This window comes from Podarcis bocagei (assembly GCF_964188305.1).
Source record: "Podarcis bocagei genome assembly, chromosome: 15".
In the NCBI taxonomy this organism is placed as follows: domain Eukaryota; kingdom Metazoa; phylum Chordata; class Lepidosauria; order Squamata; family Lacertidae; genus Podarcis; species Podarcis bocagei.
In genome coordinates, this window is record NC_138141.1 from 26,506,713 (window position 1) to 26,533,422 (window position 26,710).

At 43.1% G+C, this 26,710-nt stretch overlaps 1 protein-coding gene across 3 annotated transcripts in view; it reads left to right on the forward strand.

The window, feature by feature from the left end:
• The window catches only part of OPCML (opioid binding protein/cell adhesion molecule like), a 755,600-nt gene that overhangs the window by 115,714 nt on the left and 613,176 nt on the right, over nt 1-26,710 (forward strand). The gene's annotated exons all lie outside the window — the stretch shown is intronic.

Consider the following 26,710-nt stretch of genomic DNA (forward strand, 5'->3'; position numbering starts at 1 on the left):
TGCCAATGTTTCATGTGTGAAATATGGGAGAGTATAGACCATCTCCTGCCTCCATCCCCACCCCTTAGAGTGGCAGCTGAAAATCCTGCTGCCAAAACATTTGCAGCAAACCATTCAAGGTTTTCAGACCTTGCTGTCAAAATTGCCGGGAAGTCTTGCCCAGGAAAAGAAACAGAGAAAGAGAGAGAGCCACTTGTGATTTGACAGTCTCCGGGTACATTTTGGGCTACTTCACTGAATGTGTCAAGCAGGCAATCCATGCACAATCCACAAATGTCTTATTTAGTGCAACCAGAGGTGGGGTAGAGTGGGGGGAGAATGAGCCAGGGGAACAGAGGCTGGAGAAGAAGGCACTGCAAAAAAGAAAAAAAGATGTAAATAATTGAAAGGTTTCAGCAGTCACCTCTGAGTTTGGGCATCCTCCAGGGATCTCCCCTGGCCTGCTGCTGGTGCCTTGCTGTGAAACCTAAGCAACTGTTCAATACCTGGAGTGAGTGGCTGTGTAAGGCAGGTTCAGGAAGAGGGTCAGATCGAAGAGCTGGAGAGGCAGTGCAGCGCTCTTGCTGTGCTTCCACAAATATATCGGCTTTGAAGACAGGAACCAGTACCTGCCTCGTTCCCTCCCTCCCTTATTTTAGTAGGTTCAAAGAGGACCTGGTGTTCTTTGGGGGAAACCATGAGTGTTAAAATGGAATAGGTGTGTAAATATTTCCTGATTCCTCACCCTGTGTGTAGCTCAGACCCTCTAATTGTCCCTATTTTCCAGGGATAGTCCTGGATATACAGAAGGTTTATGATTTGTTTCAGAATGTCTTGCTTTTCTTTAGGATGCCACTCTTTCCATCAGAGAAATGTTGGAGGGTATGGAATTACCCAATCCCTGAGCCAAGGAGATAAGTAACTATACAATCATTGAAAGACACCTGAAGACAGCCCTGTATAGGGAAGTTGTTTAATGATTAATATTTTATTATGTTTTAATATATGTTGGAAGATGGTCAGAGTGGCTGGGGCAAGCCAGTCAGATGGGTGGGGTATTACAACAACAACAACAACAACAACAACAACAACAACAACAACAACAACAATAGAATAGGATGTCCCAATTTTCACCAGAGAAATGTTGGAGGGTATGGTAGCTGTGGGTTTTTTTTATATATCTGAAGCCTATATCTCTGTCTAGCTAATGAATGTATAGCAGTGTTGGAATTTAAATGCCCACACCTTCCTTCTCCAAAGGCAACACTTTTACTTCTTTCACCATGCCACTATGAATAGAACACCTAGGGAGGAAGTTAAACAGATGCATGGAAAATGGCATACCTAGTTGCAACTGAACATATAGTGCCCATCTCCCCATAAGCATGCTTTGCCCATTGGCCTGATAGCATTGGAGAGCTGTCAATGTGCCTGTATCCCTTGGTGTACACCTCTTTATCTGGATGAGGGATCATCACAGTAGGCCACACAGTGTGGGTGGGATAAGACGGCGGAGCCACAAGGACTTATCTGAACAGTCATCAGTAGTGCAGTTGTGTGAGATCCCTTTCTCTCTTAAAATAAAGTGCATTTGAATTACATGGAGCTATTTATAAAGCCAGATAAATTTCCAAGTTGTCTTTTGCAATGATGAAGCATATGGGAAAGGAGGGGGAAGACAGAGTGAAGAAGTAAAAGAAGAAGAATACACACTGTACTGTACTTTTTAAAACCTTTAAAAGGGTTGCCTTTTTTTGTTACAAGCCATTTTAATTCTTTGTGCAAAGTTTCTTTGGGGAGAAGACTCTTCAGCTGCTTGCCTCTATTTTCAGTGATGGTTGCTTTGGGAAACTGTATACAGGTTCCTCCCTACTTACGTGGGGGTTACATTCCAGACCCCTGTGCACATACGGTAAGTGGAATCGCATAAAGTGGAGAACACCCTCTAAACACCCTTTAAATGCCCTCTCTGCCTCTCTCTCTTCAATCCATACCAAAAATTCTGTATTCCAAAATATATACAACTAGAATTGAAGCTCTGGAGCCAACAGGAGGGTGGAGGACATGCAGGGATAGTGGCTGCTGCTGCTGCTGTGCTACCTCACACATCAGCTGTACAGTGGGGAGACTGAGTTATGTAAACAAAGTACAGCACCTCCAGTCTCTTTGGGGTTTCCTCTGTCCTCATTGACGTCCTATTTGGGCTCTGAATAGGGTCTGCTCATGAGTCACAAGGTCTCTCCAGCTGTCTCCTGCCATTTCAGGGTATGAATTGAATCATTTAATAATTTTGCGGTGGCATGCATATACGCAGTATATACTTTGCAGGGAAATTCCCAGAGTTCTGTTATTTTTTTTTTCAAGTCTCCCTGTAGTGTTCTAACACCCTACATGACACCTGCACCTGCTGTGTGTGCGTGTGCATGGGCACATGTGTGCATAAAACTCACCTATCAGCAAAGGAGAGGTGAGAGAATTTCTATCCTTGCTGTTTCAAATAAGTCCCCCGTACACTGATAAGGTTAATTGATTTCCTTTTCCTTCATTAACAAAATCCAATTTTCACCTAATGAGAGAGAGCTTTGGTGTGACATGCTTAAATGGCAAAGTGACAAGTGCTGGGACTAGATAAAAAGGGAAAAGAAAATGTGGTGGTGGAAGGGGAGGTAGGGAAAGGCAATCCAAAATCTGCCTGACCCCCCTTTCTGTCCTGTGTTAAGGACACTGTTCCTTTGGACAGTATAGAGCAGGGATGGGGAACCTATAGCACTCCAGAGGTTGTTGGACTCCAATTCCCATCAGCTCCATGGCCAATGGTTAGGGATGGTGAGGATTGTATCCAGCAACTTTTGGAGGCCTACACATTCCACTCCTGCTGTGGAGCAATATGGAATGAGGAGCTGGCAATGGGAGCAAATGCCACAAACCACCTTTGGACTTCTTTGAACATTCAGAAAAACCAGTGCAGAGGGCAGAGCAGTGACTTCTAGAACAACCAAGATCCAGAGATCCATATATAGCCTCATAGTGAACTTGGGTGAGTCAGTGTATGACAGTGAGTGGGTGTGGCTATGCATTTCACCCAAATATATGCATATGCAGTCTAATGGTGATGATTTCCCCCTCCCTTAAAACTGCAATCTTGAGCTGAGAAACTACAGAGAAAGGGTGCCTAACATGTTTCCACCTGTTCTTTCCCCACTGTAAATTGCTTCCTGTCTCATGCCACTTTCCCTTCTCCAAAGGGTACCAGACACATGTATGAAAGGGTGTCTAAATTTGGTGTCTTGTGGGGGAAGTAGCCTGTGGAGAAAGAAATTTAGAGTGGAAGCTCTGTGGGGAGGGAATAGGCTATACCCTGCCCCATTGCTTCTCTGCAACTCCCCAAATCTGCTTCTATTTTCACATTCAAAAAAATTGAAAATAGGTAACTGCAATACAGAAGTTGTGTGTGTATAGCTATATACAATTAGAGACTTACATATATATTGATCCAGTAAATAAGAGATATAACAAAACTGTTAAAATAGTCAACACATCCTGGGCTGTGCCCTGTGCTAGCTCCCATTGAAATTGATTAGCTGATCATGCCCATTCATGTAAATTGCCCTACTCTGAGTAGGACTGTCATTGGATACAACTTTATTTAACCTTGAAAAGAAGACAGCGTATGTTAATGAAAATAGAGGATGAAAGAATGTGATTTGATAATGTCTTGAGCCTGCACATTCCAAAAACTATACAGGAAGGCCATATTTATTTATTTATTTTTAAAATGCTTCAGAGGTTTGCAATGTACAATTTTAGTTAATAGAGCAGCTTCCTAAATTCTGTTATACCATTGAGATATGTTCAAGGTATCTGACCCCCTGCCCCCTGCCCCTGCTAAGAACACTATGCCCATCAGGGCATTGTAGGATATTGTTTGCTCCTTCAAGAACTATAAGCCAGTAATTCTGCAGGGACTGGGACATGATGACTACAGATGATCCTTATACCAGCAAATGACACACTCTGAAAGTCTCCAGCTTAGATAAAACATATGTTGCTTTGGGCCTTATTTGTGTGTCTTTTGCTGAGAATCTCTCTCTCTCTCTCTCTCTCTCTCTCTCTCTCTCTCTCTCTCTCTCTGTGTGTGTGTGTGTGTGTGTGTGTAGGAATACATGACCCTGTAAGTAAGTGAGCAAGTCACTTCTCATCGGCATGATCAATCTCTCCACAGTCGAAGGCTCTGAATGAGCTGGATGTGTTTTTCTCTGCTACTGAAGTCAATCACATTCAATTTTGCAGCATGCAGAATAGGTAGCTTCTAGCAAGCTGTTGTGTAGCATGAAAATGACTTGCCAGAGTCAAATGAATATGACATTTAGGGGGAAGCTGGCTTTTGTTAGTTGCCCCTTTCTGCCAAAGTACTCACCCTTTGCTTGCCATAGCTCTGCCATTGATCTTGAACACCAACGGGCAGTTATGCTGTTCTTATTGTTCTTGCTGCTCCTTTCCCCCATCATTGCTGCCACCCACTTGCTTGGCAGATGGAGCCAATGAGGAAATGGGCACTGTCCGCTACTCTCCCTCCGTCTCATCACTGCAGTTCTTTGCTTGCTCCTTGCTTCTGGGGCAAAGCAGGAAGCAGGTTGCCCATTGAAGAGGAGGGGTAGGTTCAGGGAGCCCTTGTGGGGTGTTTGCAGTGCCAGATTACCAAATAGGTAGAGTAGGCACTGGCCCATGGGCCCCACACCTTTTAGGGGACCCATGACTTGATCCTGAAAGAAAATTACAATCAAGCTTTCTGACTTCAATGTTTTCCCACTAGAGCACATGCCTCAAGATGTGAAGCTTTCTCTGTTTTAGTGTGTTGTGAGTTTCTGTCAACTCCAGATCATAGTAGAAGATTTGCAAGCATAAGGAGATAATTTGTGAGGTGGGGGGGGGAGAGATTTTGACTGCCTAGGGGGTTTAATCTGGTATTGGGTGTTGGCCTTTAGCCAGAGTCCATTCATACTGAACCTTGACACCATCTACAATGTGGGGATCACAGAAGTTGGGCTCCTTCACAGAGCTGCTGTAAGGATTACTGGGATAATGTATGTAAAGCACTTTGGACTCTCAAAATACACTATATAAATGCTAAGTATTATTATAGACTTTCTTCTTCTAGCTGTAATGGGCAAGTAAAGTGAGAGCTGGTATACATAATTTTATGAAGGAATACATTTTAGCTTTTCCTTTTGCACAGGAGAGAGGGCCTCCTCTCTTCCAGCATCCTCATTCAAACAGCGGTTACTCAGATGCCTCTGAGAAGCCCACAGAAATAGTATCCCCTCATTGTATAGCCCCATTATCTAGCAGAGATGGGTGAAAGCTGTCAATTTTAGTTTCCCTCATATTTTTCAGTCTTAAATTCAGTTCATCCAACTTGTGCATCAGTTTGCAAACTTTTTTATAAAAAAAAATCCTCCTAAAAATTGGCACACATTTTTATGTGTATTTCTCATTCTATAGTACAAATTATTCAAACAACTTCCCCTGATATATTTTTCTATGTTATTTTCACCAGTATATGCATGTTTATATGCATGTTTCCACTAATAAATGCATTTTAAAAGACATTTTTTTAGATGAAGAAATGCACCAGAAAATTCTGATAGCTGCATTTCAGTTTGCATACTGTGAGAGAAAGTGCAAATTAGATAGACTCAGATTAAAATGCAAGCTGAGCAGATTTCTTCCTAACCCTAATGTTTAGAGTTTCAAAAAGCCATCTAAGAGCTCCATACACACTACCAAGGCTTGCACCCCACAGAGGCCACTTAGGTACTGCTATTGCAGTGGTTTGACTTCATTCCTAGAGGTGCACTCCATTGTTACTCAAGACAAATGGATGTCAACTAGTGCAGGGGTAGCTAGCACAGTGCCCTTCATATTCCCTCTAGATGTTGATGGGCTCCAAACTCACATCAGCTCCAGCCACCATGAGCAAGGATCATGCTACTTGGATAAAGGATGGTGGGAGCTGTTGTCCATCAACATATGGAGGAAACTGCATTGAATACTCCTGATCCAATGGCTTATCAGTGAATGGCCAAAGCACCCTGTTGATTCCTGCATGGAATCCCCTGCTAAAAAGATGGTAAGAAACTCCCTTCATTCTCACAGGAGATTATGGGACAAACTACTTTCTGATTCAGGGAGACTGTGAATCAAAACTGCCTGCTAAAAGTGAAGGTTCCTGCCAGCCCATCGATTTAGGATCATCTATAGGTTTTCATGAAACCTTATATTAAACAGTGGTAAAACCCCTCCCATTTAGCAATTGATTCTGATGCACACCCCTTCTGAATTCCTGCCCAACCAAGTAGGATTTAGCTCCCGCTCAGTTTGGCTGTGCATAACTGTTCTCTGCTGGGAACAGGCATGCACAGCCAACACAGGATTTAATCCTGCACTTGCTCCCATCAGATGGCACCATGATTGACATACGCTGGTGGGTGGGTAGGTGTGGATCCTCTGATGGGCCAAGAATGGCCCTCAGGCTTCAGTTTCCCTGGCCTGACTGTTGAGCCAAGAGAAAATAGTGGAAGGAGGGTATGCACTGAGAGTTTCTGCAAAGCAAGCAAACACCCCTTGTTTGAGACAACTTAATCTTGTGGAACTGGGAAAAGGTGATGGCTTGAAGTGTAACATGATGTAAGTTAAGATGCTTGTGTAAGAGGCTTCTCTCTCTTCTTTCTTCTCTCTGGACCCCTGAGGCATTGCTGACCTGCTTGCTTTGAACACTGATATTTGCCACAGAAAAATCCTAGCCAAAAGCATCTCTCCCCATTGATCCCTCAGCCCTGCAATACAACTGGGGAACTAGTTCTGTTGCTGCTCTTTAATGCTGCACAGAAAAACAAGCCATGACAGCTGACGCCTAAGCTGAGCCTGCCTTTCCCCACATCCCTGCTTCTTGGATTGTCTCCTGGCCTGTCTTGCAGCTTTGAGGCAATGACTTGCTGCCTTATCTGACCCAGAAGGGAGGCCAGCTGTCAGCACACAAACATGGCCTTTGTTTGTTCTTAAATGAAAGCTCAGTTAATTAAAACGAGAGATCGCCTTTCTTTATCTGCAGCCGCTGGCCTGTGCACAGCCATGTGTGCTGGGTCCTGCGGTAAGCTCCAGTGAGCAGGAGGCAGTTGCTTTGACTCAGACTGGATCATGAGGACCTTTCTGACTTTCAACCTGTAGGGAACTACATTATTCCATGTCGTATTTTCTTCCAGAGAACCCCAGGGCACATTCCAAGGGATACTTGTGTATTGTACAGTATCTTGGGACATGCTGCATTACACAGTTCACTGGCCAAGCCTGTTGGACTTCTTAGTCACTCCCTGTGAACTGAGAATGTGCCCAAAGATACAATGCCCAAAGACATAGCCTGCAAAGCAACGCAGGAAGCTGCCTCTTGCTAGCTCAAGACCATTTGTCCATCTGTCCAATTATTTTCCATGCTGACGTCTTGGTGGCTCTCCTCAATCACTCACTACCTGGTCCTTTGGACTATAGACTCTGAGTGGGTGGGTCGATCTGAACTACAGGCATTTTCCCCATTTATGTGTGTTCTACTCGTGAATGACCATGTATATGTTGGGGCGCCAGGAAATAAATAGAACCATACCAAGAAATGGCAGGAAAGAGATGGAGCCTTGTGGTTTGTGAGAATACCTTTCCCAGAGTTCAAAGAGGACATCAATGAGGGTGGAGAAAGCTCCAAAGAAACTAGAGGCATAGCAGGGCTTTGTTTAGGCTGAGCAGCTTCTCCACCTGGCAGCTGATATGTGTGGTAGTGCAGCAGCAGCCACCACTTTTCTGTGCATCTTCCAGTCAGCCCCAGAGCTTCAACTCTGGTTGAAGAGAGTTGAGTTGAGAGAGATCAGGAGAGAGAGCTAGAAAGCAGGGGGAAATAGGCATCCAGAGGCTTTGTAGAGACTGGTCCCCAATTTACATGATTTCACTTATGTGTGTGGGGCCCCAGAGTGTAACCCCTGAATAAATGGGGGGAACGTCTATATCCAATCCAGGGATTGTGCTCTTGCATACAAAGCATGCAATCTGCTACTGAGCTTTGGTTCTTCTCTTTCTTTCTTTCTTTCTTTCTTTCTTTCTTTCTTTCTTTCTTTCTTTCTGGACTGTCATTGCTGGTGACCAAAGTGGAATCTCAATAATGATATGCATGTGAAATACCTCTGGGAAAATTAAGCTGGTTTACAGAACAAGCGTTGGGAGCTCTGAAGGTATGAGGCTGTCTTGTACAAAGTTCAGGCCATTGGCTCATTTAGTGCCACTTCTGACTGTTGGAAGCTCTCTCTTAGGCAACTCTTAGGGCTCACCCACACTTTAGTTCAGCAGCACCTGGAGGGCCAAAAGTTTTCCACTTCCATCTTACCAAAAGAAATTCCTCCTTAAGTGGTTGCTTCTATGGCACATTCATGTATCATCTCTGAAAAAGCAATGGAAACTTACTTCCTGCTTCAAGCAAATGGCTTTAACATATATGCAAATTTAATCAACTAAAACAGAAAATTAATCAACTAACTAGCATTTAGGCTTGCACCGGAAAACCCAACTAGATGCTAAATGTTTTGGCAAGCACTCTCGGGAAAAGCTTACTGGGCTGCAGTAACTGTTGGATCTATACTAATGAGAACACTTTTTATGTAATCGCCTCTCCATACGCTGTAGGAAGGAACATTACAGCCTCCCAGCATCCAAATTTTTTAAAAGTTTAATGTGCCGTCCTTGATGAAGGGAACCACTTTGTCACATTAGCATGGCTGGTGGTAGGCACAGCTAATAAACATGAACTTTTCACCTCCCCCCCTTCCTTGCTGGGGGCACAGGCCAGCTGGCATAGCTGCCGGTGCCCTGGGTGGTTGGCACAGAGACACTCTTTCAGACAGAGACAGCCTGTCACTGGTGATATGCCAATCTTGGTGTTTAAGTATCACCTCTGAGACAAATTAAGTGCTCGGAGACCTGTGAAATTGCAGCATTTGCAGACTGTCATCTAGACAGTTGCATTCAGTGGGAGAAAACAAACTCTTCCAGGTCACAAGCAGGCAGGCTTTTGTTGCTGTTAAGATAGCAGCTTAACTGCTGGTGTCCGAACAACAAGCAAACTGTGTTTCTCACCAGCCACATAATTCAAATATTCTGTTGCAGCCTAAACTACACATTATGTGTAATTCTGTTATTGTTTTCCTCAAGGGCATTTGAAAAGCAAACAAACTCATGCAATCACAAAACTACACAAAATGTGTGGTTTAGCACAGTATTTTATTTATTTATTTTTTACCTTGGAGCAAATTTGGATCTCGGTTGAAACATCTGAGACATTTCAAACATCTGAGACCATGACAAAATGACTTGCTCTATGGATTGCTATCACTGACTTCCAATCCACCAAAATAAGTTTTAAACACCATTTCCATCTCTTTTTTGAAAACTTGATGTGTTTAGAAGGTCCAAGGTTCTAATCCCAGTATCTCCAACCAATTTGGTTTCAGGGCTGAGAAAACATTGCTCCCTGCACCAAAAATGATAATCTAGATTATTAAATTAGATGGACAACAATAGGAACGGTGAGGAATAGGTTCCATTTTCATTTCAAACTAACTCACTCATACTACTCGATAGTACACAAAGTAAAACACAACCAGTCTTTGAAATCCACACTTCCCCAAATATTATGATGCAGTTCTTCCATCAAAATACACATACAACCCCCCCCCCAAAAAAAAATTGCAAAATTCCACAGGTAAGGAGAAATCTGCATGAAAGTGCATAGGATTTTTATGTGTGGTTTTTTTAAATATATATAAAAATAGCAAACTGATTCAGAAAAGGCAATCTGAAATGGAAGAAAAATGAGAAAGTGAGAGAAAGTGAAATTGACAGGTGCCTCCATCCCTAAAGATGATTCTTATGTGCTGAGTTTTAATGCCGAGGTACTGTGAATTCACACATGTGGGAGGTGGCAAAGGAACATGAAGGACAATCGCCATCATATCAAAGGCTTGCTTAGCTTTGCAGGTTTGGGTTGTTTTTCGTTGGATAAATGATTCTTTAAGGTGTCCCCTGTGAGGCCTGTCTCCTGCCTGCACATATTCTGTTTTTGCAAGCAGAGTAGGGTGGGGGCAAGGGAGAGAAAAAATGAAATGGATTAGAGACTCAGCTCCCATAATGAAGTAGCAATTTGTCTTGCGCTCTAGATGCATTTGAGCTAACAAGCGGCCTGGCCTTGAGTACTGCAGAATGTTAAGTACCCCTCAGGTGGAGAGAATCCCCAGGTAGCTGAAAGAGGAGTGAGTGATGACAGAGGTGCGAGGGGGTGAGAGAGGGAGAGATAAAAGCCCAGTGAAATCAGCAGCCTCAGACTAGGTGAACCCTGCTGTGAGATAGCTATCTTTTGCACCTGCAGAATCCACAAGGCAGGCTAAGTGCTAGGGTGGGATGGAATACAGATCAAACCCAGTTCTGGGTCATTCACAGCTCCCAGCTGTGCTTTGGGGTGTTTTGGGGGAGGGTGATGTGTGTGTGTGGGGGGGGAGAGAGTAAAAGCTCAATGCTTGGTTGTTCTTCTTCTTTTGAGCTGTGAAGGAAATGCAGAAGCTGTAGGAATTGTAACTTTTGTCTTTAATCTGACTTCAGCCAATACAACCAAAGTTTGTTAACCCTTGAAGAAGCCTCTTTACAGAAGATTAAAAAGAAGTTGATTTCACTGAATGGGCCAGACAAGGAAACATGAAGGCATATGCATTGCTAGATAATATCAATTTAATAAAGAAGAAGAGCCACCCATCATCAATAAAATTCGCTAAGCAGCTTACGAAGAAGAAGCAGACATTGTGTATTATTTCAAAATACAGCAATTAAAAACAACAGGAGTCAAGGGAAGGAGCAAAATAATTCCTTTTATGTTTCCTCTGATGGAACAAGTACACTGTCTGGGAGCATTCCTAGATCCACTGTTGTCACTTGAAGCCCAGGTGGCCTCTACTGCAGGAATGCTCATCAACACCTTTGGTTGTTACAAGAGAGGTGTCTACTTGTAGGGCAGGGTAGATTCTCCATTGTGGTAATTACTGTAGCACACTCAGTGTGAGGCTGCCTTTGTGACTGGTTTGGAAGCTAGGATAGAATGCTGTAGAGCAGGAGGTTGCATCCAATGCTAGTCAGACCTAGAGAGGCGCAACTTCTTGAAGCCCTGCAGTGTCTTCTCATTCTCCTCGGGTAATCATGTTGGGTCACCAGCTCATTACCTATGAAGCTGGCCTTTGGATTGCTGTTGTTATTATTCAATATTTATATCTGACCTTTCTCCCAAGCTGGGATTCAAGGTGGCTTACAACGTTTATAAATGTATCAGAACACATTTAGAACCTGCAATTAAAATGTGGTTTGCCATGACAGCAGCCCAGAGATCAACATTGTCTGCACCTTTGTTTTCAAAGGCCTGTCTGGACAGGAAGGTCTTAGCTTGCTGGAGAAAGGATAACAAGGAGGGAACCAGGCTAATCTCTTTTGGAAGGGAATTCCACAATATAGGAGCAGACACAGAAAAAGTATCTCTATCATGCCACCATCAACCATATGCATGATGTTGATTGGACCAACAGAAGGTGGCCACCCAAAGATCTTAGCACCTGGATAGGTTCATGTAGGAAGATGCAATCCTTAAGGTATTCTGGGCCCAATGCATATCATTGGCAGCCTTTCCCAGACTTGGTTCCCCAGATGTTGTTGGATGACTGATGGACAGTTTCCTTCATTAATGGTCATTGGCCATGGTGGCTGGGGCTGGTGGGACTCCAAGTCCAGCAGCATCTGGGATTTGAAATTGAAAAAGTCTGGGCTAGAGAATTTTCTTTGATGCTTCGTTGAGTATTTGCTGCTGTCATTGAACTATTGGCATCACTGAAGGAATAGCCCACTTAATGATTCCCTCTGCCTTTTTCTTCCATTGTGAATAATGAAGTCTTGCTCACAGCCTCAGGTTCCTTAGCAGCTCCCCTAAAGTCCCCTGTAAATGGATCCCCTCCCCCTCCCCACTAACCCAACTCTGATAAGTGGAAGAAGAAAGGGCCTGTTGAGCTGGATGTGTTTAAAAAAAAAAAAAGGTTCTGAGGAAATTAGTGGCAGGAAAAGGTCTTACTTTATTTGGAATGAAATACTCCTTCGATTAAGAAGAGGACAATAAATGAGGCAGGGTCACCAGAGCGCTTTTGCTTTGAGCAGAGTGACTTAAGTCTACCTAGGTAGCAAAGAAAGGTAAGAGAGAAAGCAGATTTTTATCTTATTTTTTCATGGCGAGATACAGACTTGATTATAAAAGCAGCAAGGGAGAGGAAGTTTTTTCCCCTTCCCTTTTTTAATTTAAAGAAGCCCAGGGATGATGGAGATCACATTCAATTCTAAGAGGAGAGAAAGAGAGAGAGAGAGGAGATGAGTATGAAATGAGGCTTAATTTTAATGAAGCAAAATTCTCCATTAAGTAAGAAAACAGTTGGTGGGGTGGGCAAGAGAGTGTGTATGAAATGGGGATGAACCTGACATGCTATTGTGCCTGAGAGGATTAATTGTACACCCTGTGATGGGTTGGAAGAAGGGGGGGGGGGAGGTGGTGGATGTAGAGTAGAGGAATTTTTTGATAAAGAGTTTTATGAAAATGGCAGCTAAGAGAGGAAAATCAGGGGTTTTGGGGGGGGGGGTTGAGGGGGGAATGGAACCTTGTGGTTAAAGGCCCAGCAATGGAGATCAGAATATGTGCATGAAGCCTGAGAAGATCTATGTACACATAGCTCATGTCTCCCCTGCCATTCCAGGTGTATAACAGATAGTTGATACTGTTATGGAAATCACCCTGGTGACAGGAGCAAGCCAGCAGTAAAATACACCTAGCAAGTTGGAATTAACTCTTTATTAGCCAAAACAGGATCTGCATAGGAGTGTCAGGCCTAATGAGCACAGCAACTTATCTCCAGCAGATCTTGTCCCCATGAAGCGGTTGCTGATACTAAAGGTCTCTGCATCCCCACAACTGCCTAAATCCCCTCCTCTCCAGGGTTTTCCCCAAGTAATTGTAGTTGTTGTCATTGCCGTACTATCTCCCCTCCTCATGCATTGAAAGAAGGTCTGAAAAAAGGGGAAATAGATCCAAAACAAAGACTTCTCCAAATGACCTGTTTATTGCACATCTATCCTAATATGCTTCCACAAAGGTTACATGAAAGCCTTCATCCTGATCTGTTTGTTTGGAGTTTATGTCTTTCTATCCATGGATCATTAGCTCATACTTTTTATTGCATTTCCCCATCTCTTTCCAAACCACAAAAAGACTCCTTGTTGTGCCAGAGTGCTTTAATTGCACACGCCTAAATTTATGGTATGTGATTCAATCACTTCCACAGAATACTGACAGTGTGGGTGCCCCTTAAAATAACTTATGGGATGGCTGAGAACATTCCTACCAAAGAATGGAGAATTATGGAAAGTCTCTCTCATATCTAGGAGGGAATGAGTTTATGAAGATAGAATCTAGGCTGTGTGATTTATAGAGCCCCCCCATAACCCCCACACACACATTCACTTCAGTGACCCATGAGCTGGCACTGACTGGAGCACCAGCCTCCTGCTACTTTCTGCTTGGCTCAGTCACACAGATGGCAAGGAACTATTGGCAAATGCTTTCACTTTGTTTCTTCTTCTAGTTCCTTCTGATCATTTGTCTGTGCTTCTTCTTCTTTTTTGGCAGCAGAGCATCAATGTGGCAATCTCCCACAAACAGACTGTTTGGGGGAAGGAAAAAACACACACATTGTATAGCCCTCCCCAACCCCAGCCCTGATCTTGGCTGCTCAGAACAACTTCCCTCGGCTACAAAATGTCAGGCAAAGCTCTGCTTTCCCTGGCCACGTGGTGCTCATCATTTGCTAAACCATGCAAGCTTAATCCCCCCCCACCCCCACAAGCAGTGCGGCAGCATGCCTATTCTTTATGAATATAACATTAAGTAGGTGTTTTTTAAAAAACAACCACCCAAAAATCATATTTATGCAAAGCAAGCTGGAGCCAGAGACACATAAGTGACGATTTGCTGGTTTGCAATCTACAAGTAAACAACAGGAGTCTTGAGAGAAGCAGGGAACAGGTGGGCCAAGTAAGGGAGGTGGGTGATGGCTTGGAGTGCTTTAGGATGGATTTGGCAGCCAATATACCATTACTTCCCCCCCCCAGCTCCATTCCAGTGGGAGGTTCAGGACAGGACTTTACAGCCCTGGTCAGCTTCCCTGAAATGGGAAGTGGGTTCCGTGCTCAAATTGTAGGATACCAGATGGGGCTTGGCCCCCTTACCTTTGGCAAATGTTTGCTTACGTAGATTTCTTTGAAATATTCATGATTATCATCACCACCATCGTTATTTCCTAGCACAAATACATCATTTACAACAAATTAAGCACAGCATATATATGAACAGATATATATGAACAGCATATACTGTAGAGCAATAGGTCTCGCCTATTCTGCTTAAGACATAACTAAGCACCAAATTTGTTCAAATTGTTCTTAAAACCGCACATTATCCTATTGTTCCAGAACATGCTCCATTTTCTGAAAAACGTTACTCATTTGCCCTCTTTTGTTATTTTAGTCCATTTCATCACATGTCCTAATTCAGTAGAAATTTAGATTTAGATGAATGCCTATTGAGATATGATGTATGTTGTGAAACTGACTAATAAAGGCTGTTTCTTAGTCTTTTATCTAGAGCACGGCAGTCCAGCCTCTCAGACCAAGTGGGCCACAATAATAATTTGGCACAGAATGCGTGGGCCACACGCTGAATTAAATTTCCCTGCCATAAACTAAAGCGTTCACAATATAGTTAATATTATTTAATATGTACAACCACCTGTGGTTGCTGGTGCCCCTTGGGATTGGTGGGGTGGAAGGCAGGGAATCTGGGTGATGCCTGAGCCAAAGAGACAGCACCAGTGAATTCTAGCTTTATCCCTACCCTCTTCATCCTTTCTGAGTTCTACAAGGGCCAACACTAAGGAGGAGGAAACTGATGGGCCGTGCCACCCACTGCTCTGGTTGTTAAGTAAGAAGCGAGATGGGTGGGGGCTTCTTTCACCCTAATGGGCCAGCCTTCACCACTTCGCTGCACATTTCTTTCATTTCTGGATTGGCAATTGAAAGGGGGAAGGCATCACCCCTTAAAGGGTTGATTACAGCCAGTTTCTGAATCCTATTTTACTATCCCTGGAGGCTTAAGGTATCTTTACAAAAGTCTGTTTTAATTACAGTGTGCGTGTTGAGTCGACATTGCAGGAGTGGGCATGGCAGGAGAGCTATTGCACGCCAAAGGGGTTCTTCAGCACACAGCTGCCTTTCAGTCTCAGTTCAGTAGATGAAGGAGAGGAGGTGGATCTGGATCCTCAGAGATTCAAGACTTTTTCTAGAGAAACAAAACCATGGCATGGAGAAACAAGCAAAAGCCAATTGCTGAGAGCAGGGGAGGAAGCAAACTGGGAAGATAATGTGGGAGTAAAGAGCCAAGAAGGGACCAAGCAGGTTTTTATTTCAAATTTTTATGAGGAAAAATAAATAAATCCAGAAATCTGTATGATGAGAGAGAGAGAGAGAGAGAGAGAGAGAGAGAGAGAGAGAGAGAGAGAGCCGCTTTCTTTTCATGGTCTGCTGAAACCAGGCTGGCAAAGCAGAGCTGCTAAGATGACAATGGGAGGCTCCTTGTATTTAATTACTTCCAGCATGACTCTGTGGCTGAAAAATATAAAAATAAAACACTCACTTGGGAGTTCCTACAGAGGGAAGACAAGAGGAGCAAATAGAGTGTAGCTGTACTTACAGTTCCATGTGCTAAATGGGTTGTGCGGTCCCTAAGCTAATGTGTTTGCTAATGCCTCTCTTTTTGCTCTCTGCAACTGTGGGAAATGATGCAGTCTCAAATATTTGTGTACTGGGGATGCCCAGCACTGCTGACTAGGGGTCTCTGTGCTGAATATTCTCACTGGTGCAATAATACAGAGGATAAGGTTATCATTGGCGACTAGCATGGTGGCTGCATTATCTCTCCACTGTCAGATACATTGTGTCTCTGATACCAGTTGCTGGGAATTGCACATGGGGGACACACCGTTGCACTCAGGCCATTTTGAGAACATATGGGTCACTGGTTACACTTGTTTATACCTAGCACAGGCTGCCAATTCTAGGTACTCTCCCCACTGCCCCACCAGAGAATAAGTTGATTCTGGACTGACAACTTTAGAGAGTGGCTGATAAGGTTTTATTGCAGCTTGAAGAAATACATATGGCAGCAACTTAGTAGAAACAGAACCATCATCTCTTGGAAGCATGGTGATCTCCAACTTGTTCAGTTTTTGGAATCTTCTGAAAACTTGTTTATTCACACAGGCCTCAGTGATACCTCACATTGAGAACAGCTCCGGTTACTGAATTTATGGCTCCATTTTAATTTGGAATACTTATCGTGTGTTTTTCTGGTTTTAAATAGTCTAGGGGAAGTCCCTGTTTCTGATTGCCCCCTTCCCCAGTAGCAGGATTCAGTGGTTGATTGTGCTTTGCTGTGTTAGGCTGCAGACTCAAGGTCAATTAAAAACTGCACTATGCTACTCCGTCCAGCTTGCACACTTCAAAAACATGTTCTAATCCATTAGTCCAACCTGGGAAGAAAAATAAAATAATTTGATATTATTTTTGTTCCTCTTAATGCATAGCATGACATTTGGCACCCATTTTGCATTCCTTTCCAGATTTGTAATTGGATCACTTGCCCCAACCTTCCTGCACTACTAGTAATCACAATAGGGATGTGATTCTGTAGAAACACCATCGGGAATATTCCTTTCACAGAATACATTTCTCTTGGCTGAAACATCTAGTGTGACTTCCTTTAGGGTAAAAATGAAAGGTTTTGATTCCACCCAATGGGAACCTAAAGGTGTCCTAGTTTATTTAACCAGATCAGCATGTTAAACAAGTGGGTAGCAAATGATACATAGACTGAATATTGTGAAGTAGACACTTGCATGATGACTTCTATACAGTGGTCCCTTGGGTTACAGACGCTTCAGGTTACAGACTCTGCTAACCCAGAAATAGTACCTCGGGTTAAGAACTTTGTTTCATGATGAGAACAGAAATTGTGCTCTGGCAGCGCGGCTGCAGCGGGAGGCCCCATTAGCTAAAGTGGCACCTCAGGTTAAGAACAGTTTCAGGTTAAGAACGGACCTCCAGAACGAATTAAGTTCTTAACCCACCTTGGGTTAAGTACTTAATTCATTCCAGAGGTCTGTTCTTAACCCACCTCGGGTTAAGTACTTAATTCATTCTGGAGGTCTGTTCTTAACCTGAAACTGTTCTTAACCTGAAGCACCACTTTAGCTAATGGGGCCTCCTGCTGCTGCTGCCGCGCCGCCGTCACGCGATTTCTGTTCTCACCCTGAAGCAAAGTTCTTAACCCGAGGTACTATTTCTGGGTTAGCAGAGTCTGTAACTTGAAGCATATGTAACCTGAGGTACCACTGTATACACTTGGCTCTACATGCAGTAATTTAGCCTACATTTTTAACATGCCAATTTGAAATAAAATGTTTTATTTGAACCTGGGTTCTGATTATTGACCTTGTTATCCAGTTTGAATTGCTAAAGCAGTGATCTCATTATTGCTTAAGGATAGTTCACAGTGCATACATGGCTTTCATTCTTTAATTTCTTACAACCTCGGTTAACTAGACCTGTAGCCTCCAGATGTTGCTGGACTCCAACTCTCTGGCCACCGGACAGGGTTGATGAGAGTTGTACTCCAGCAATATCTGGAAGGCCATAGGTTCCCCATCCTTGGTTTAAAACAAACCATGGTTTAATGTGAACCAGTGAATTGCTGAAAAAGTACTTATGACATTCCCTCATTCCTCCCTCATACTATGATTTTATTCATAGCTAGCTCATGTGGCCTGCTCAAAATGACAAATTGTTGAAGATTGCAAGCTGTGGATTGAAGAAGAGGAAGAAGAAGAGTTTGGATTTGATATCCCGCCTTTCACTCCCCTTCAGGAGTCTCAAAGCGGCTAACAATCTCCTTTCCCTTCCTCCCCCACAACAAACACTCTGTGAGGTGAGTGGGGCTGAGAGACTTCAAAGAAGTGTGACTGGCCCAAGGTCACCCAGCAGGTGCATGTGGAGGAGCGGAGACGCGAACCCGGTTACCCAGATTATGTGACTACCGCTCTTAACCACTACACCACACTGGCTCTCACCACACTGCTGCTGCACCACAGACAAAATCACCAGGAGTTCAGCTTGTCAGGTCATCCAAACCCAGGTTCGTGGTTGGTTTCCTCCAAACACCAGCATGCTGCTTGTGTCACATTAAACCAAAGTTTGTGGTTATGTGTGAACCTGGCCACCCCATATCACCTATTGCCTGTAATAAGACTTTGTTATAGTAGAATGGACACCGGTCATTTTCCAGCAGTCTCTTATGTCTCGTTTGTGGAGGCTGCAGTTCCCTTCCCTTTTTATTCTGCCTGCTTTCTTTCTTTCTTCTTTTTTTTTTGTTGTTCTTCCATGTTTTTGAAGTGCACATTGCAAACCCTGTGGGGGTGGATGAAATCAACGAAACTCCCCGAGGGGCAGCAATTTGTTGGTTGTAATTATATTTTTGTTACTTGTAAATGAAATGCAAAAAAGAAAAACCAACACAATTAAACCCATATTAATAGAAACAGATTGGCATAGCCACGGGGATGAGAGAGTGAGAGCATGTGTTTGTGCGTGCTAAGGTCCAATCCTAAAAGGCACTGAGCACTTCTAGTCTGCACAGTAAAACATGGGCTACCAGAACTCCTTGCATCTTATGGGAAGGTTCTCAGGCCTGGGCAGGATAAGGCTTTAATTTGCAAATCATCAAAGCCATCATTCTGCCAATCTATCAATTATCAACGCTTAGGCCTGCCACTGGGTAAATGAAAATAGGGACTGTGTACCAATTAATATCACTAGAGCTCCTGAAATTAGAGACAACACGCCTGATTTCTTTGGGCATGATAGAGGCCATGCAGTCCCCAGCAAAGTGGTATGATGGATCTGTGGCTGTTCACATTGGGTTCAGTTTTAAATCGCAAGCAGGTAAATGGTTCATAGGAAGAAGTCATGTGACTGAGTGGTTCTGTGACCGAGCGCATTCTGTGCCAAAATAATATAAATGATTTACCAAGGGAGCAGGTAAATCCTATTCATGTTCATTCTGTGTTTCCTCCAGGGTCAAAGATGAGACAGCAAGTCCTCCAGCATCTCCATTGGTGCAACCAGGCCCAACAGCTACTTGGCTCATGACTAGGAATGGGGAAATTAGTCAATTTATTCTCTCTGCTAATTTCCCATAAGTTATGTTAATTTCTCATGTGTTCGTTCATAAGTCACTTCCACCCATTTCTCAGGGTGCTCTAATCACTGAGCCACAGCAAATGTCAAAATACAAATTTCATTCTAAAAGAAAACTTTCTTTAAATCTGTACTTTTAACACAACGTATGCATTTCTAAATTTATTTTGCCTGAGAACCAAATGGCAAAGTTCAGGGAAGTGTGAAATCTGAAGGATATTTATGCTCTAATCCATATATCAGCCCAGAAGGTGTAAATTAGGTTAGTTTGCTTTTTTAAAAAAATGCAGACGAAATGGAATTTTCCTTCATTGCTACACCGACGCTCCCAGAACCGCCTTCGACAGCAACCACTTCAACTGATTTAAAGTAACAGTGACAGGTGGTCATCCAACCTCTGCTTGAAAACCTTCAACGGAAGAGAGTCCACCACTTTCTGAGGGAGTGCAGCTGACAGATCCCATAAAAATCACATTAAAGCAGGCATACATTATTTTTAACAAAACATGTTGAAGGCAGAGGGTCTTCAGTAGGTGCTCAAAAGACAAGAGACTGTGCTTGTCTAATATTTGAGGGGAGAGTATTCCAAAGAGAAGTAGACACAACACTAAAGACCCAATTCCTATATTGTGCAGAAAAGATCTCTGGGCACCACAATTTAAGAAGGATGTCGACAAGCTGGAACGTGTTCAGAGGGGGGTAGCCAAGATGATCAAGGGTCTGGAAACTAAGTGGAGCTGGGTATGTTTGGCCTGGAAAAGAGGAGATATGATAGTCATCTTCAAATAGCTTAAGAGCTGTCACATGGAGGAGGGAGCAAGCTTGTTTTCTCCTGCTCTGGAGGGTAGGACTCAAACCAATGGCTTCAGGTTGCAAGACTAAACATTCAGAAAAAACTTTCTGACAGTAAGAGCTTTTCAGCAGTGGAACAGATTCCCACGAGAGGTGACGGACTCTCCTTCCTTGGAGGTTTTTAAACAGAGGTTGGATGGCCATCTATCATGGATGCTTTAGCTGAGATTCCTGCATTGCAGGGGGTTGGATGAGATGATCCTTGGGGTCCTTTCCAACTCTACAGTTCTATGATTTTATGATAAAGTGATGCCTTCAGGAGGCCCTCATAGCGAGAGCATAGGGATCACTTGGGTATATAGAGGGTGAGACAATCTTTCAGATACTGTGGTCCCAAGCTGTATTATAGGGCTTCATACACTAAACCCAACACTTTGAGCTTCACCCAGTAGTTTCAAAGGAAGCCAATGAAATTTTTTCAACTTCAGAGTAACATGCTGAAGATATCCTAACCCTATGAGCAGCAGCATATCTAAATAAGTGGACATTTATAGATTTCCTGATTCACAAGGAAATGTGTTACTGAACCCCCACAGAAGAAGCAGTGGGGCTGGGAACAGAATCTAACTATCCCCCTTTGCTGTTGTTGCAATTTTGCCTACTACAAGGGGTAAGATGGAAAGAGCAAAGGGGAGAGGAGCCATTCTTTGTTCACAGGCAAAGGCACTTAACAGCACAGCTGGTGCCCAAGTGCTTCATTGCATGGGAAGCCAAGACAAGGAGACATTGCATAATAGATTTAAACATTCCTGGCATGAGATATATTTAAAGTGCATTCATACAATACTTTTCGTAACAGCTGCCACCACAGTGCACCTGAGGACTCTAACCTGATCCTTAACACGAGTACTTAGCACTTGATGCATATGTTTATTATTATATCTGTCAGCTAAATTGGAGTCAATAGGCAATCTGCATAAACATACAATGTGCAAAGAAAAAAAACGACTATTTACTATGCAGGAGCCCAAAGGAGACACAAAAATTTTAGATTTCTGCTTCTGGTGTAATTGGTATGAAAATACAGTGCTTGCCCTGAAAAGAGAAGATCCCATGCTGTGAAAATACCTTTCCTGGCCAGGCAAGGACCAAATAATAGCAAATTATGAGTGCAAAAATATTTAGAACAAAAAAGAGAGTGTGAGAGAGAAAGAAGGAGAAAGGAAGAACAAAACCAAAGAGGAAGAAGAACGGGAATTTGCTTTATCTGAGCCAATCCACAGCTTGCAATCTTCAACAATTTGTCATTTTGAGCAGGCCACATGAGTTAGCTATGAATAAAATCAGTCAATTTAACCCCCAAAATCAATGCTCTTTTGTAGAGCTGCTTAAAATCTAAGTGGAAGGGAAGACTTTGAAGCTGATTTCCACTAGTAAATGCACCACTTATGGACTGTTTGATTTGAGCTGAAGTCTGCTCAGTTTTCCCAGTACCCAGCATCTGATGACTAATTAGCAAGTTGGGCGAAAATACCTAATTGAAGCAGGGTTTTTGTTTTATTTTAAACATGAACATTATTGTTATAGCACCCACTAGAGTTGTAGCTAGAGTTTTCCCCACCAACAACTGTAAACTTTCTTCAGCATAAAAATGCTGCAGATCAGATCAAAGGTCCGTCTAGTCCAACATCACGTTTCACACAGTGGCCAACCAGATGCCTTTTGGAAATCCCTAATGCAACAGCCCCCTCATCTGTTCCTGCTCCCCAGTGCACAGTCTCTGAGCTGGAAGATTCCACTTAGTTTCTGTGTCTAGCAGCACCTGATAGACAAATGTGCACTCTGTTAGCCCACTTAATCCTTCTTCTTAAAGTAATTTGAGCTACTGGCCATGATAGCACCTTGTGGCAGTGGATTCCATATGTGATGGAGAAGCTGTCCTGTGACTGTGAAGTCTTATTCTAATATTCAAGAGAGGATTAAACACACACAAATTGGCTCCTCCTGGCTATGATTCATTTCTTCTATCGGCCTACAGTGCTTACACATTGCAGACAAATCTACACAGTGCTCTAATGGGCTGGAATTTTCTTTCTCCCTCTTGACAGGCATGTTTACATGGAGAAGTGACAGTGTATGTGTACTTAATTCTCCTCCTTATATTAGTCCCCCACACAGCAAGCTCCCTATGCAGAATTGTATGTTTACCAACACAAAACTACATGGGAGGACAAAAAAGGGTTGCTGGTGAGAGAGGAGTTCCAGCAAATAATAATAATAAAAAACTTAGTAGGAAAGCATTAACCCTCTTCGGGGTTTTTTTGTGAAATACCACATGTTCCTGTCAAGTTTTTGTTTATAATATTGCTTGTGTCACCTGTGATGTAAGTCAGGCTCTCCTGGTTCCCTGCCCTAACTTTTTGTTGCTTGAAGAACTGGACAAATCTATTAATTTGTGGGTTGTTTGTCATTTTTGTTAAATCCTCAGGAAAATTTATCAGCATTTTACTATAAATTTATCCTAATAAAAATATTTCTGTATGCAGTTTTGACTCATATACACATATTTGCAAACAAATTCCCCCTGAAATAATGCATTTTTGTATGTTGTTTTCACTGATGCATGTGTTTCTATGCCCACTTTACTCTGCCATATGCTTTTTGGGGGTGTATAACTCTTGGCTGGAGAACTACATTGCAAAATTCAGACAAGTGCAATTTTTAAAGGATGGGTGTGATTTGGTCCACATATTTCTTTGAAAAGCACAAGTTAGGTCAATTTGCATTTCAGTATGAACTGAATTGTATTTCTTCATCAACCTTAGTTACACTTAGATCTCAAGTGTGTGCAATGGTACCCAGTGGGTGATATTTTTCTTTGTGACAGTAGGACAGAGTTTTTCATTGCTTAGCTCAGACTAAAGGAAGCTGCCATCTGGACATTATTTAGAGCCAATCTACATGTACAGAACAGTTCTCTTCCCAAAATTTATCCTGAATCCCCCACTCAAACAATTCTCCATCAATCAATGAGAAAAGAAATTGCATTTGAGAAGTGCTGTTTTTCTAGAAAATGTAGGTGCTGGAACTCACCATGAACGCCTCCTTTGTTCTCTTATAATGGCAATGTTACCCACCTGAGAGGTGCCAGAACTGAGTTCCAGTTGAAAAAAAGCCCTACGTTTGAGAATTTTGAAAGAGGAGTGAAATTTCCATTGAAATTCTCTTGGGTGGGGTATTGCTTCTGCAAAACAGCAGTGATCATGTCAGGTTCATGAAAGCACTAAAGAGGAAACCAGTCTCATTTACCCTCTACCACAAATGTCCTTCTAAAACTGGAGTAGATGAGTGTTGAGCGAAGATCTAAGTGCTATAGAGGTCAGACCAACTACCCCTGAGAAAGAGGGAAGAGTTACATAGTGAAGATGGAAGTAAATCAATTTACCATATTACCAAATAAGCAAGAGGATAAAGGACTCTCATTTTCGAAAATAAAATAATACCTGTCGGGAGGGTGTCTCATAGTTGGGGCATCACCACAGAAAAGGCCGTGTCACTTGAAGCCTCCACCTAAGCCTTAGAAAGCTGGGGCACCCAAAGCACAGCCTCCAGTGAAGATATCAATGTCAGACAGCCCAAATTTCTCTTTTGGAAATCTTCACAAGTTGGCAAGTGTGCAAAACTATGACACCCAGATCAGTGTTTTGCCTGAGACCATTGCCAACAATTATTTGCTAAGGGGTATAGTGTATATCTATGGCAGAATTGGAAACCGAGTTTCGGCTCTGTGGCTTATACTTTTTCATAAACTAAACGCTTTCCTCCCCACCCTCAATTTGATTTCACCTGGGGTAGCAGCTGCAATTCCAATTTATTTTTGTTGTGGTTCAGGCTATTTACAGCTAGATGAGCGGAAGTGATAGGCTGGTTAGCAGGGGATTCACCAGTTAATCAATCTGGAGATGATTTGGCCAATTGACTCCTGCAGCTATTAAAGTTCTGTTTAAAAAATAATAATACTCGTACATATGCATTTTAGTTAATTTCCAGGAAAAAGGATATTGCTTTCACGGTGATGCAGCATTTGTGCTAATCAAACCTCCAAAGGGGCCTGAACTTTTCCCTGCTGGTAGGAGGCATAGAAGCGTGGGGGGTGGGGTGGGTTGCTGTCTTTAATAACTTGGTGGGAGCAACCCTCCCCTTGTTTATTGTGGAATCTCATTCTCATTTGCTACAGCCTGTAATGCTGCTGTTTCACAATGCACACACGCTGAGGTGTGGTTTCAAGGTCTTCATGTGTTTAGCAAATATTTCAGACGAAACGATCTGTTCAGCTGTTACCCTGATTGCCAAGATTACAGCATGACAACAAACATTATTTGGGGGATTGGAGATGAAATTACAGCCCACTCGCTCCGGCGTCTGCGGCGAGAAGCAGATGCAGTGTTAATTTTCAAGCTGCAATGTCCATTACGCCAAGCTGTGGAATCACGGCACATTAGCATTGCAGCCAGCTGCCGCTGATGGTTCCGCGGTGGAGGTAATAATAAACTCCATTGCTTGTTGGAGAGAGAAAAAAACTGTATAACACCAGGGAAGGGATGGGGGAATTATTTTTTCTAGGAATGGCTGTTTACAGTGCATGTTGTTTAGGCAACAGTAACGCAACCCATAGTATGTGGCACTGTTCCATGTAATACCAGATATTGGTGTCTGGCTGAAACTTGTAGCAAAGGAGAGGCGCAACTACGAGGAATGATAACTCACAGCTTCAACTTATTTAGTCCTTCTTTTATTCTACTATATCTCAAACTGTTCTGTGGTGGCCTAAGAAGAAGAGGATCGTTAAGGAAAGTTAAACCAGTACAGTGGACCCTCTGGATACGAACTTAATTCGTTCTGGTAGTCCTTACGTACCCTGAAAAGTCTGCAACATCAGGCGCTGCTGCTGCGCAGAAGCGTGGCACGATAGAACACTTCTGTACACATGTGCAGTGTGTAGAGCGCTTCTGCGCATGTACACTTCCGGGTTTGCTGTGTTCGCAACCCGAAAGTTACATTACCCAAAGGTAACATAACCCGAGGGTTTACTGTAATGTCATTGACGCAACTGAAGCACTGAAAACAGTTCATAGCAGTAGACCCGGTCATGCTGGAAAGGGAGAGGGGGATCTCAGTGATCCAAGCCTTTCAGTGGCCAGCCCACTCTAAATTAAGTTTACCAGACGTCTCCATTTCCCAGGGACAGTCCCCAGATTTACAAATCAGTCCCCTGACAAAATCCATCTATTTAGTTGAAAAGTGTCCCCAGATTCATTGAAAAAAATTGGTAACCTTACTCTAAATGCAAGCCAAGGAGTGTCCTGGCTATGCCCCTCTTCCCCATGAGCTAGTATTCAGAAGGAAGATGCCTCCGGAGCCAAAGCAATGCTCCCCTCCCTTTGTGCCTTGAAGCTTTCTGGCAATGAGAAGTAGGTTGGGAAAGCATCACTGCATCCAGGGTGTCTTTGAGTGCTCATCGGGGGCCTTGTGAGAAGGGACATAGCTTGGGGAAGGGATGTGGCTTGGTGATAGATCACCTGCCTTATATGCAGAAGCTCCCAGGTTGAAGCATCTCCAAGCAGGGTTGGAAAGATTTCATATCTGAAACCTTGGAGAGCTACTGCCAGTCACTGAGTAAACAGTTCCGAGCAAGATGGTCCATTGGTCTGATTTGATATTGGGCAGCTTCTATTGTTCCTATGTACATGTGTGAGGACATTGGTTGCCCCCAGACTCTGGGATTCTCCCTCCCCCACACGCAGTTCTAAGTTGAGAGGTGCCAATTTGTTAGACTTCCTTTGAAACAGTCACAGAACACACTATCCTCCAATGCAGTTAATGTGAAGTCTGCTTTGTGGGTCTCAGAATTTCTGTGAAGTGGGAACAATTCTCCCCCAGTTGTTGGTTTGTAAAATCTTGTCTTCATTTGGGCCTGGATCCAAACACCCAATCCCTTAAATCTCTCTCTCTCTCTCTCTCTCTCTCTCTCTCTCTCTCTCTCTCTCTCTCTCTCTCTCTCTCATCTGACTTGCTTATTTAAGAAGTGTCTCCATTGGAAGAACAGCAGAGAGTCTGAGAGGATGATCAAAGGGAAAACTCAGGATGGATTGAGATCAAATATTCAACTTCTGTGTGCTTTCTATTAAGTGACAGAGACGCAAGAAAGAATGAGGATTATCAATTGAATTTTATGAAACAGGCCTTTCAAGAGTGGCTTCTTCTTCCCATCTCCATGATGTAAAAATAAAACTGAAGCAAAAGTAGGGGGAGAGGAGGAGGTGGAGGAGGGAGGGGGGGGACCAAACAGCGAGGGGAAATCATCAAAACTTTGCAGCTCCCTAAATGACACATACCCAATGTTAGATTTGTTTCACTACCTTTTTATAGTGGCTGCTCCTGTTTCTTTGGCAAAGTTAATGAGTATCCA